Source organism: Dipodomys spectabilis, unplaced genomic scaffold, assembly GCF_019054845.1.
Source record: "Dipodomys spectabilis isolate Male_0828 unplaced genomic scaffold, ASM1905484v1 ptg000227l, whole genome shotgun sequence".
NCBI classification, from domain to species: domain Eukaryota; kingdom Metazoa; phylum Chordata; class Mammalia; order Rodentia; family Heteromyidae; genus Dipodomys; species Dipodomys spectabilis.
Genome location: NW_024870904.1, coordinates 2,721,478 through 2,732,486, shown reverse-complemented (window position 1 = coordinate 2,732,486; position 11,009 = coordinate 2,721,478). Strand labels below are relative to the sequence as shown.

Sequence of the window (11,009 nt, the reverse complement as noted above, 5' to 3'; positions counted from 1 at the left end):
ATATATACTAAAATTTTATCAAAAAAAATATAATTTTTTAGACACCACCTTAGACTTAATGTTATCATGCCAGATTATTGTCTCCTTAGAATTTTTATCTTGTCTCTATTACTAGCAGCAGAAATGTGTTTGCATGCATTAGGGAATCTGTAACTTTGTATTGGTCTTCTGGCCTGAATTCTCGGCCTGGTTATTGTTCGTCAGCTCTTCAGGTCAAGGTGAGTGTTCCACCACTTGAGTCACAGTGCTACTTTCAGTTTTCTGGTAGTTTATTGGAGATAAGTGTCTCATGGGCTTTCCTGCCTGGGCTGGCCATGAACCTTGATCCTCAGACCTCAGCCTCCTGAATAGCTAGGATTACAGGCATAAGCTACCAGTGCCCTGCAAATCTGTGTATTTTAATGGCCAGTTTTATGTATTGTCAAATATTTCTAATTTGCTATTTAATTTTCCCAGTGAAAAGATAACATAGCCAGCTGCAAACATTTTATGTAAGACAAAAGCCTACCTGCAGGATAATGACATTCCAGATTGGAATTCTCATGACCCAGATCTAATTTCTTGATGGAAATGTGCCATTACAGAAGCTGATGTCATTTGATGATGTGGCTGTGTACTTTACCTGGAAGGAGTGGCAGGATCTGGATCCTGGTCAGAGGACCCTTCATAGAGAAGTAATGCTGGAAACTTATAACAACCTAATGTCCTTGGGTGAGCAAAGGTCACTTTTATTTGGAAGATCAAGTGCTTTTATTTTAGTAGACATTTGACTATGTTATTTAGGTATAAGATTCCAGTCCATTCCCTTGTAAAAAAACTGCTAGTATAAAAGCCAGCCAAATTCAGGTCTGGGAGATTGATGTTGTTTGCCTTTCACACTACTGCTTGAGCCACAACTCTATTTTGGCTTTTGTTTTGGGGTATATTCTGAGTTTCCATGCCCAGGTTGGTTTCAAGCCTGCCTCTTCTGATCTTACCTCCTAAATGTAGGGTTAGAAATGTAAGCCTTTGGACCATTACATTTTGTTTAATAAAAAAAAAAGGTTCCAGTCCATGGGAAGTGTCATTTCTTCCTAAGGGAAACTTCAACTTCATTATGTGTAACTCATGAGCTAATTTTATTCTCAGTCTTTAAGATTTCTAATCAGTAGTTGGACAAAAGTTCTAAACTATGATCCACTAATAGGAGACTGACTTTCCAGACTTGGGGTGATTATTATAGGTGGATCTACACTCTAGATAGAATATACATTACTACTGTCAGTATGATCTGGAAATCAGTAGGTGAAAGTGTGAAAGTGTGTATTTGTAAGCCAAACCTGACATAGGTTGCATTGCTTCAAGCTTGGAATCCTAGATACTCTGTAGGCTGAAATCTGAGGATTTTGGTTTAAAGCCAGCAACTGTAGAAAAATGAACATGAGACTCTTATCTCCAATTAACCATTCAAAAACTAGAAATGTAGCCAAGACACAAAGTAGTAGAATGCTAGATTTGAGCAAAAGAGCTGAGTCCAAGCCACACATTGGGAAAATAAACCCAAAGCTGGGGGAAAGTACACCATGGAGCTGTTAAGAATTGAGAAACCATGGACTGGGAAAGTGGCTCAGTGGTGGAGCCCGTGCCTTGCATGCTTGCGGCCCTGTGTTCGATTCCTCAGCACCAAAAAAGCAGAAAAAAAAAGCCAGAATTGGCATTGTGGCTCAAGTGGTAGAGTGCTAGCCTTGAGCTTAGGAGGTATGATACAGCTCCCAGGCTCATAGTTCATGCCCCAAAACCGATCCCACTTCCCAAAAAATAAAACAATTGAGAAACCAGATTTAGGAGCAACCCAGTGAACAGGATGTCTGCAACATTACATTAATGATGACCCAGCAAGAGCAATAGTTCTCCACTCTTTCTTACTCACAGGGCACTGTGTTCCTAAACCTATATTGATTGTGAAGCTGGAGCAAGGTGCAGAACCATGGATGAGAGAAGACTCAGAAGAGAATTTCACAGGTGAGTTAAAGCATCTTGAATAGTGATGTTGGGTCCAGAGCCCAGTGGGTCTGTTTCTCTTGAGCTGTACAGAGCAATAGTATTCCTAGTGCCCTTGAGTCATGTATGGAAGAGAACTAGGTGATCCTTTGTCTCAAGGAATTGTCAATCCAGAATTCTCGTGGAGAGAAACTGAATTTGATGTTCTAGTGTAGTTCATGTTAGCAATTCCCTTTGTCTGTAGAGAAGTCATTCATAAAGAGAAAAAGACAATAAAAAATGTAGTAAGGAGATCTCATTTTAAACTAGTATTTTGCAGGTAGGAGGAAAATAGGATCAGGACAATTTCTTATCAGTGGTGCTGGGCATAGAGGGAGATTCAGAATGGAAGCATTAAGAGTACAGAGATGAATAATTTGAGTAAATATTTCCTTTAAAAAATATAAAAATCTGAAATACAGAAAAACATTATTTTCCATTGTAAAATGTCAGTACTACTTTCTGAATTACTACACTGCAGAGAAATATATACATTCTGCATAAAGCAATGCTTTGATATTTGAAAATATTGTAACAGAATGTGAGGAAATATCTTTACTTTAAGGAATATATGGATCGCATTTATGTTTTTGTTTATTGTTCTATTATTCATTTTAGATGTCCCAGAAATGGAGGATGTGATTAGCACCTGCCAGGAACGTCACAATAAATATCTCTCTGAAGTAGCAATCATGAATAGTAACCCAGGGGAGGAAAAAGTGAGACTTATAAGAAGTTTTCATTTGAGCTCCATACAGATGTTAGAACTGATTAAGAATAATGGAAACTCCTTAGGGATGAGGATAGAAAAGGTCACTGGCTGTCAGAGCATAGGTATTTTCAGTGAACCTGGTAAGATGTGTGCTGCATATAGTACTCATGTGTCTCCTGTAGTTTACGAATGTAAATAGTGTGAAAAGTCTTTCACTGAGAAGAAACACCCTGTTGTCCCTCAGAGAAAACACACAGGAGAGAAACCTTATGAATGTAACATGTGTCAAAAGTCTTTCAATGAGTAATCAAAGCTTACTGTCCACCAGAGAACACACACAAAAGAGAAAACTTTTCAATGTAACATTTGTGGAAAATCTTTCATATGCAAGACATATCTTACTAGACACCAGAGAACACACACAGGAGAGAAACCTTATGAATGTAACAAGTGTGGATAGTCTTTCACCGAGAAATCAAAGCTTACTGTCCACCAGAGAACACATACTAGAGAGAAACCTTATGAATGTAACGTTTGTGGAAAGTCTTTCATCCAGAAATCAAAGCTTACTGTTCACCAGAGAACACACACAAAAGAGAAACCTTTTGAATGTAACATTTGTGGAAAGTCTTTCTCCTGGAAGGCATATCTTACTAGACACCAGAGAACACACACAGGAGAGAAACCTTATGAATGTAACATGTGTGGAAAATCTTTCACCTGGAAGGCATATCTTACTAGACACCAGAGAACACACACAGGAGAGAATCCTTATGAATATAACATGTGTGGAAAGTCTTTCTTCTGGAAGGCATATCTTACTAGACACCAGAGAACACACACAGGAGAGAAATCTTATGAATGTAATATGTGTGGAAAGTCTTTCACCTGGAAGACATACCTTACTGTCCACCAGAGAACACACAGAAAAGAGAAACCTTTTCAATGTAACATTTGTGGAAAATCTTTCATATGCAAGACATATCTTACTAGACACCAGAGAACACACATAGGAGAGAAACCTTATGAATGTAACATGTGTGGAAAGTCTTTCACCCAGAAATCGATGCTTACTCACCACCAGAGAACACACACAGGAGAGAAACCTTATGAATGTAACAAGCATGGAAAGTCTTTCACCTGGAAGACATACCTTACTGTCCACCAGAGAACACACACAAAAGAGAAACCTTTTGAATGTAACATTTGTGGAAAGTCTTTCTCCTGGAAGGCATGTCTTACTCTCCAACAGAGAACACACACAGGAGAGAAACCTTATGAATGTAACAAGTGTGGAAAGTCTTTCATCCATAAATCAATGCTTACTCGCCACCAGAGAACACATAATAGAGAGAAATCTTATGAATGTAACGTGTGTCGAAAGTCTTTCACCGCGAAATCAAACCTTACTCGCCACCAGAGAACACACACAAAAGAGAAACCTTTTGAATGTAACATTTGTGGAAAGTCTTTCTCCTGCAAGGAATATCTTACTCTGCACCAGAGAACACACACAGGAGAGAAACCTTATGAATGTAAGATGTGTGGAAAATCTTTCACCAGGAAATCAAATCTTAATCTCCATCAGAGAACACATACTAGAGAGAAACCTTTTGAATGTAACATGTGTGCAAAGTCTTTCTCCTGCAAGGCATATCTTACTCTGCACCAGAGAACACACACAGGAGAGAAACCTTATGAATGTAAGATGTGTGGAAAATCTTTCACCAAGAAATCAACTCTTAATCTCCATCAGAGAACACATACTAGAGAGAAAACTTATGAATATAACTTGTGTCGAAATTCTTTCACCCATAAAGGTAACCTTACTATGCACCAGAAAACACACACATTAGAGAGACCTCATGAATGTAACATGTGGGGAAAGTCCTTCTCTTGGAAGTCAAGCATCAATGTCCATCAGATAATATACACAGGAAAGAAACCTTATGAATGTAACCTGTGTGGAATGACTTTCACCTGGAAGTCAAACCTCACTGTCCATCAGAAAAAACACAGGAAAGAAACCTTGTGAATGTCATATTTGCAGAAAGACTTTCAGCCAGAAGCTACAACTTACCAGAGAGCACACAGAGGAGAGAAATATTATGAATGTGACCTATGTGGAAAATCTTTCATGCAGAACATACACCTTTCTGTCCATCAGAGAAAAACCAACCAGAGAGAAATGTTATGTATGTAGCAGGCATGGAAATTCTTTCACCTGGAAGGCACAACTTAACATCCATCACAGACACAAGGAGAGAAACCTAATGAATGTAACCAATGTGGAAAGACAGCTTAACACACATAAGTTGATTCACACAAATGAAATAACTTAGGATTGTACCAAATGGGAAAGTCTTTGATCTGTAAGAAAATTGAAATTGCAATACAGAACCTATACAGGATACAGACCTTATGATACAGCAGATGTGGAGTCCTCGAACTACACGACACAGCTCAGGGTTCATCACAGAACACACAAAACACACAGACACACATACACCCTCACACACAAAGAGGAGAAAAATCATATGTAGAAAAATTGGAAAGGTTTTCTAGAAAAAGTCAAAACAGTAGTAAAGTCTTTCTTGGAGGGGTAACAATGCTCGATAGAAAATGTATTAATGACCTAACTCATATAATGGTATAACCAATCGATACAGTATCTTTACAATAAAATATATATTTTAAAAATATGATGGATTAATAAAGACTAGAATCTCTGCATTTTTTTGGGGGGGGGGGTCCGGTCGTGGGGCCTGAACTCTGGCCCTGGGCGCTGTCCCTCAGCTCTTCAGCTCAAGGCTAGCGCTCTACCACTTGATCCACAGCACCACTTCTGGCTTTTTTTTTCTTTTTGCTTATGTGGTGCTGAGGAATTGAACCCAGGGCCTCCAGAATGCAAGGCAAGCGCTCTACCACTGACCAACCTTCGCAGCCCTGCATTTTGTCTTGGGGGAGAACCCCAAAGTGTCTTCAGTGCTTGCACTTTTCTTTAATTAATCACTGGTGATGAAAAACTTGTGATTGTTTCAGTTTTAGCCCATTTAGATGTTCTGCTGAGTGAGCTATAATAAAAGACCAGTGTGGACGATGTGTCGCACCTGTGTTACCTCATAGATGGCCAAAGTAGATATGACATTAGGGGAAATAATCAAGCACACAATGATATTGATCAATCTCTCACAAAAATTGAAGTTAAAGAAATAAAACCACCTGCCACTTGAGCTACAGCATCACTTCTAAACCCTGAGAGGAAGGAAGGAAGGAGTAAGGAAGTAAGAGATGGAAAGAGGAAGGGAAGGAATGAGGAAGAAGGAAGAAATAAACTATTCAAAAGAAGAATGTTTAATTTTTGGTGAATGTGAGAATTATTGTTTCAGAGGTAGAGCTCAAGAAATATGGCTTTTACAAAAAGCAAATTTTTGAATGTTTACAAACGATAAAGAGGATGTAACATTTTATAAATTGATTTAATAATACAGTAATATTAAGTAAGGAGGTCAGGTGTGGCTGGTGCCCTATTGGCCACATGGTAGATGGTGGGGTCTGGCATCTTGTTTTCATGCAGTGGGAAGGAAATGCCCCATCCATCACTTACCTCCCAACTGATGGGTGTGGCTGGATCCCTGGAAGCAGGCAGGGGCATTTGGATGATGTTACTCAATCTGATAGTCCAGTGCCTGGACTAGAAAGTTCCTGTAGATCTGCCTCCTGCTTAGGCCCTATTTAGGCTGGCCCAGCAGTGGCACCAGATGCCATGCCACATGTCTCTGTGATCATGTCCTGTGTGCTTTCTCCTGGCTTGTCTCTCGTCATCTAGTGTCCCAATTCATCACTTTCTTGGTGCTGATTGGTTTTGCGGTGCTGTTTTTATTCTCTCTCCCCCCCCCTTCTGTCCTATTTCCAAGCTGTCTAAGTGTATTTGTGGACTACAAGTCTTTGTTACCTCAGGCTGCTTGCAGACTGCTAGCTGTGAAATAGACTCCAGTATTCCATCTACCATAATGTGGCTTCGAACAAATATAGTGTCTTCTTTTACAGAAACAGAAAGGTTGACCTAAATTTAGAATTTCTAGAGCCAAGATCGATGCCACTGTATAGTTATGTAATTAAAGATATCCTGGAGGCATTAAGAAACAATTTCTGTTACATCAGAAAGAGCTTAATTAATAAACCAAGACCAAGGCTCCTGATCCTATATAAGCCAGTCATTCTAGATATGTCTAGAGCTGTTTGGTTACATGAAGAGCAACACTTTCACACATTCATGAAGGAATGTTTTTGTGCCAATATGAGGTTTTGAACTCAGGAACTGAGTTGAAGCCAGCCAGAGCTGGCTTCAAAGGAGATTCTCTCATCTTGGCCTCCATAAAAGCTAGCCCTGTGGACTGTTCTGAAGAAATCTCTCTCTGGGAACATGAGGTTTCCTTCAGTGCTTCAGCTCAGGCTTCCTGTGGCTTCAACAATTTCAGTATTTATTTCAATTGTTCAAAAATAATAACTCTTCTTTACAGTATTTTCACAATAAAAAGAAGGAATCCTTAAATCCTGCCTATGATTCCATTTACAAGATAAGGACAGTGGAATTCACATTGCAAGATTTAGCTAGGTGCTCACTTAACCCCTTCCATCACACTGTTCACCCTTCTACTTTTTTGGGGTGGGGGGTCCGGTCTTGTGGCCTGAACTCTGCGCCTAGGTGCTGTCCCTCAGCTCTTCAGCTCAAGGCTTGCACTCTACCACTTGAGCCATTGTGCCACTTCCAGCTTTTTTTTTCTTTTTTTTGCTTATGTGGTGCTGGGTAATTGAACCCAGGACCTCATGCATGCATGGCAAGTGCTCTGACACTGAGCTACATTCCCAGGCAAACCCTTCTGCTTATCTACAGAGGCCTAGTAAAAAAAATGGGATTGGGAGGAACCTGTGCCCTTGGCCTTCCTATTTGTACCAGACACACACACACACACACACACACACACACACACACATACACACACACACACACACTATCCATTTGGAAATCGCTCATTCTCCCATGTTTACAAACTGTATGCTTTCTGAGAAGGGATGGTTCACAGACTGGAGTCCTACCTAGGCCTGTTATATACCTCAAATTATGAACCAAAATACCACATTCATTAAAAGTATGCCTGATGATAACATATTTTATTAATGTTTTGTATTATTTTTGTTATTATCATTTGGCCAACACTTTGCTTGAATTCAGAAGTAAAGGGACTTAATGCTCACTGAATTGGTAAAGTACCCTTTCCTCTTTTAATTTCAGACCAACAATTAAAAATGAGCAATTACACTCCCTCATGTGTGGAATCCTAACTACTCAGGAAGCTGAAATTAGATAGTTTTGTAGGCCATCCCATGCAAAAGCTCCATGAAAATGGTATCTTAGCCAATAAAAGCATGGCTCTGGTTATATGTTCCTATCTTTTTACTACTTCTGATATGTAATTATAAAATTAGTGTATTGAAAGGTCCAGGCAGAGAAGCAAGACCCTAAGGTGAAAAATCAGTGATACAAAAGGTCATCTTGTATAGAAGGTAAAGGAAGCCTCACAAATTTTTGCCCCAGAATTCAACCTGAGGACCAATAATGAGGTACGTGTAACCAATACATTCTTCCAAATATTTAGTGGAAGAATTTGGGTGTGGTTTAGCCAATGATAGGTAAACAGACCTTTACCAAGTGATTGTAAAAGGACCTTTGCATATGGCTATATGATGTTATGAATTTTATATCCTGTTATGTGGACACCATGAGTCCTGTTTGGATCAAGTAATTAAGATCTCCTAATCTAACAGGGCACTGGTGCTTCACATCGGGATTCTTACTTGCTCAAGAGTATGAGGTTTAAAGATCACAGTTGAAAGGCAAACTAGGTAGGAATAGCTGTAAAAGTGTTATGGCCAATTATCACCAAATTTCCCACAAGTAGTGCTGTGAATGAAGTTGATAGACTGTCAACAATTTTGTTCCTTTATTACCAAAGCTCAGGGACAGTACCCGGGCCCTGAGTAGAAAGAACTCCAGGGCCAGGGAAGATATTTTGGAAAATGGGTTGTTGGCACTCGTGCAAAAAAGTTACCATTCTTGTTTAAGCCTAAAGTCCTCGATAGTGTATAGTCATTGTCCTCAATTGAGGTTGATATTGAAATGTCTTATAAGCCAGGGGAATGATAGATTGTACGAATATTTTGGTTTCTTTTGTCAAGTGAATCCACAAGCACATACCTTTATGTTTCTGACTAGTTCATAAGTCCTTGTAGAGGTTCAAGATACTATGCAGGACAATGTGGTCCACGTCTGTAAAGGGAATGAGACTTTCAAAGAGAGATCTCAACATATAAAATGTGGCCACATATTTCAGTATCCTTGAACCAGCAACATAAGAAAAGAAGTATCAAGTAGTGATGATTTAAGGTCCCAGAATACCAATATGTTTGAACGAGAAGACTGTGATCTTGTGATGTGTGCACATAGATGTAGGAGAAAACCTCTTTTCAATCTGAGCTCTTCAGATGTGTTTAAGCATTTTTGTTGTTTTCTCTTTCTGATTGCACTTTATTTCAAGGCCACTCCCAGGAGTGAATGACAGGATATTTAGTTTCAGCTCATTCTAAAAGCTATGTCCTCAGAAGAGAAGTGGTGAACCATGACTTAGGTACATATTCACCCTAGACACAATCACGAAGAGTGGGTTAATTTACATAAGTTTTCAGAATGTCAAGGGTCCTACCACATGGTTCATCCTGTGGCCCTTTTCAAAATTAGGCTTTAGAAGAGTTCTGCCTTTGTATGAAGATTTCAGCTCTAAATTAGATTATTTTCAATAGCCATTCAGTGAATGTTACTGGATAAAGTATACAAATGAAGTCATATTTATTTTAGAGAAAATTCTGATATCATCAGCAGGGTCAGGTAATATGACTCAAAGTCAGGACCCTGAAGAGTTTGCTCTCCAGAGATCTCAGTATTTAACCAAGAACCTCCAATTCCCAAGCAATCTTGATCCCAAAAACAGAACAAGATGTTAGGAGAGCCCTTGTTTCTTCCTCAGGTTAACCTGGAATGATGCACCTCAGAGTGACTGGAAGGGACAGAAGCTGGGATACAGAACACACTGGGTACTGATCAAGGCTATCATAGGATTTTCACTAGGCCTTCAGGGACCACCCAAAGTCCTCTTGCATTACCTTGAGCACTTATATCTTTATGTTTGTCCAGCTCTAGGTCATTTTTCCTCCCATATTTAGCTTATTAAGTGTATATTTTTTTCTGTTCCCTCAATGAATTGAGAAGTTCCTTTAAATTTTTTTCTTTCATTTTTCTTGATCACTTACACCCTTGTATGAAGACCCTGTTATACAGGTCTCAGTACTTTGAGTAGATGACTACCTGGAGCATCCACAGCCAACCATCTTTGCCTCATTTGTGTATGGGACCTGAGAAAAACCCAGCCAAAACTTTATATGTGCATTTTAACTTAAATGTTTGTTACCAAACGTTTGATGTGGAGACTTCATCTGATGTGGTGGAAGTTGGTTTGGCTCACGGTCTATGCCTGAACTCAAAATGGAAGGTATAGGAAAGAAAAGTTTGGTAAGGAGCCAGCTGAGGAGAGGAGGGCCGTGCAAAGTCTTCATGCAATAGGCAAACCTGGCAAGCCCCTTGGGACAGGAGTGAGAAGCCCAGAGCAGGGTATGTGCTACCCATCAGTCCACCACCAGCACAGCATGGCACCTGCAGCATGGGCCAAGGTGCACACGTGTTTCCTGCAGGGCTGACTGTTGACACAGGGACCTGTCAGAGAAGTCAGTGGCCTAATATAATAGTCTTGTCCTATGTAGATGATACAATTACTTGTGGACTAGAAGAATTGGTAGTAAAACATTGTTAGATGAACTAGTAAAAATTCTTCAGGATGTGTGTGAATGTGTATTTCCTAAGAAGAAAAGAAATTGAAAAGTAGTTCTGAGAGAACTTAAATGACAAGTATGGGACTTGAGTGCACAGCAAAATAGATCCATTATTATCACAACAAATAGGTGAAAAGGAAGGGTTTCCTTCACTTATTTTTATCTACCCCTACAAATTCCATTGTGTTCAAAATAATAAGAACAGAAATGTATGTGTTGATGCTTAATGTTGTACAACAGCTAGTTTATAAATGACAGCAGAGGCCTAGGTTCTCTTCTATGTGCTGTCCCTGAACTCTCTGCACAGAAGGACAATACTATTGAAAGTGAACTT

At 39.5% G+C, this 11,009-nt stretch overlaps 1 pseudogene; it reads left to right on the top strand.

Moving 5' to 3' along the window:
• The first annotated feature begins 590 nt into the window (after window positions 1-590).
• LOC122123318 lies at window positions 591-4,325 on the top strand (annotated as a pseudogene).
• The last annotated feature ends 6,684 nt before the right edge of the window (window positions 4,326-11,009 follow it).